The sequence below is a fragment of the Pinus tabuliformis genome, chromosome 1_2 (genome assembly GCF_031772625.1).
Source record: "Pinus tabuliformis cultivar Carrire ecotype Pingquan chromosome 1_2, CPIR1, whole genome shotgun sequence".
Lineage (NCBI taxonomy): Eukaryota > Viridiplantae > Streptophyta > Pinopsida > Pinales > Pinaceae > Pinus > Pinus tabuliformis.
The window spans coordinates 891,430,549-891,433,478 of NC_142298.1; the positions used below are offsets into that span (position 1 = coordinate 891,430,549).

The 2,930-nt window shown below is 44.4% G+C and overlaps 1 pseudogene; it reads right to left on the reverse strand.

Annotated features, from left to right (window-relative positions):
- Positions 1-326: 326 nt before the first annotated feature.
- LOC149208811 (aldehyde oxidase GLOX pseudogene) lies at positions 327-1,970 on the reverse strand (annotated as a pseudogene).
- Positions 1,971-2,930: the final 960 nt, after the last annotated feature.

The window sequence follows — 2,930 nt, forward strand, 5'->3', positions numbered from 1 at the left end:
TCAAGTTTGTGAGAGATTTTTTGGCGAAAATCGCATAGAATACCATTTGTCGACGCGTTTCAAACCAACTAATGTGATTCATAATCAAGACAAGTTACAGTTACTTGTAAAATTCGGAATCTTGAATCGAAACGACATGTAATTATAAAACACATATCCCGATTAATTTTCTGGAATCCGCTGCACAAATTTTACAATACCATTTGCTGAAATCAATTATTCTGATGCAGTTAGCCTCTTATTCTATATTGCATTAGGATCACTACACAAGTGATTATTACAATACAATAAATGGTAAACAACGACGTCTCCCCCCTTGGAGATTATTAAGCTGCTCGGAATTGAACCCATTTGGCGACGCTGGGAATGCCCCCATTCACCACAAACATCATGTAGTATCCAGGCGGTGCAGCTACTCCGCTGGGAGGGGCTGTCACCGACAATGAGTAAACGTTGATTGAGCTGGGAAGGAGAGCGGGTGTTGAAGCTGCGAGAGTGAGCAACCTCTGGTTCATGGAATGACTGTGTGTGGTGAACGACGGAGCATAGATGTTCACTTGGATAACGCTGGCAAGGTTCAGAGTGGCAGCCACAGTGAATACAATGTTGAAGGCGGCGCCATACCGAATGGAAGTGGAGGAGACGGAAGTTATACATGGTCGGAGAATAATGTAAACTGGGTCCAGGTAGTAAGGGCTGAAGCTTTCCAGCCGAAGGTCTGTCGGGTAGGCCGTTCCGATGAAGACGTAACCGGAATGGGGATTCGAGCCGCCTACCAGAACTCTTGCGTCGGCCAAAATATTTGCTGAGGAGTGATACATTCTGGCAATGCCGCTGGGTGCAAGGTTGAAGAAACGGTTGCCAAGAGGGGCATTGGGTCGGTATAGTAAAGGGTTGATTACGGGAGTGCTGGCCAAGTCCCACCCGGCCACGCCTTTCTGGGCGCCATTGATGATTATCACTTCTCCGTTTGGGAGAAGCAGCATGTCGCCCATGGTCCTGGGGCTAGGCATGGTCTCCATAGTCCACACAGGATTAGGGTCGGTTATCACCATTCTGCCACAGTCGTTAAGGGCGTCGATGAAGTTGCCCGCTTTTGCTGAAGCGTAACCGTTGTCGGGGCAACCCCCGCAGATGAGGACTTCGACCTTCTGAAACCCGTCGGAGGAAGAGAGGGGAAGCATGACGGAAGACCCTGTGGACGGGTAGTTTCTATGGCCGTTCCCGGGGATCCTAGGATAGGTTTTCACCACAACATTGTTCGTGTAGTCCAGAAGAATGGAATCCCTGTTGGCGAAGATGAACAGGTTCCCGTCCGAGCACAGGTGAAGAAACGGGTACAGATTGTTCTCCACCTGCGCACTGGTTCGTGTCTGAGACAGGAAAGGCAGGCTGAAGGTTCCCTCACCCGGGATTTTCGGAACGAATTCGTAGTTGAAATGTCCGGTACCACCCACGACGATGATGCGGTTGTCGGGAAGGATCTGGTTGGATGCGTACCATCGGCTGTCAGCGAGACTGGAAGACTGCGATTCATTCCAGTCGCAAGCCCAATTCGAGCAGGGGACGAAGTAGCGGATTACCCTCCCCCCATCTCTCGAACCGCCCGTCTGAACGAGCGTCCCGTTGGCGGCGAAGGCACCAGATGAACACCAGGTATCGGTGAAGATCATTAGAGGTCTGATCGTGTTGGTGCGCACGTTATATTCGATGGAATGAGCCCAACAGTCGTAAGTGAGAACCTGATCCTGCGGGTTGTAGCGGCATCGACCATTGTCGAGCAACAGCAGCGAAGGACCAAAGTTGGTCGTGTCGAACATGACGACGGTATTAAGATAAGTCGCAGTCATGTGCATGGCGGACACTCCGCCATTCTGTATGAGAAGTGTCCAACTTCCCGGCATCACCAACTGTGGTGCTGCTTCCCCTGACAGTGTGCCTAAAATCCACAGCACAATTACCATGACGTTCCATAAACAGTACTGGATATTCTGAGATAATTCCATTTATATGTTGGATTTTTTCTCCCGCTAATCTCAGATCGCGAAGGACTAACGATACAATCAATTAGCAGGTGTGGATACTGCAGGATCCCAGATTAAATAGCATTTATACAGTGACAAACTCAAAATGGTAGGTCTGCACATGTCAATAAGATTGGAATGAATCTTTGCATTGCCTTATCGCGTATCCATTACACTGTATTACGCTACCAGATAGGTTTCAGCACTGAGGTTTCTTCTAGAGTTAGCTCGGCCAAAAGAACACAAAAAAATGAATATTTAGTAGAGCATCGATGAATATTTAGTAGAGCATCGAGTTGTTTTTTCAATGGAAATTACCTCCCTGGGTTCGGAAATGAGAAGAACTAATTTCCCGTCACCTGCCTTGGATTGCAAATACAATTTTTTCTGGTTGTTCATACTGTCTTTACAATGTAGTTTTAGTTTTTTAATTTGTGTTATTGTTATTTCCCTCCCCCTCCCCCCCTCAACCTGAAATTATAATTCCAGGACTTGGATTGCAATTACAGTTTTTCGTGGTTGTTCATACTGTCGTTCATACTGTCCTAGCGATGTAGTTTTAGTTTTTCCTGGTTGTTCATACTGTCCTTATTGTAATTATTGTAGTTATTGTAATTATTTTGAGAAGCGTGGTCTGAAGCGTCCTATATTGAAAAGAAGAATTTAGAATTTTTGTTTTATTTTTTTATATCAATAATATATCTTTTCATGGTTATTTACATAATTTAAATGATGAAGTTATAAAATTTAATTAATGTAATCATAAATTGTGGTTTGGTTTTTCAATTCTTGTTTTACACTTTATAAATATGTACAATTATTCAATTCATATAATGGTAATATAAACAACTATTCAATTTATATAATTATGATAGTTTATATTAAGAACCATGTTTTTCCGTGAAA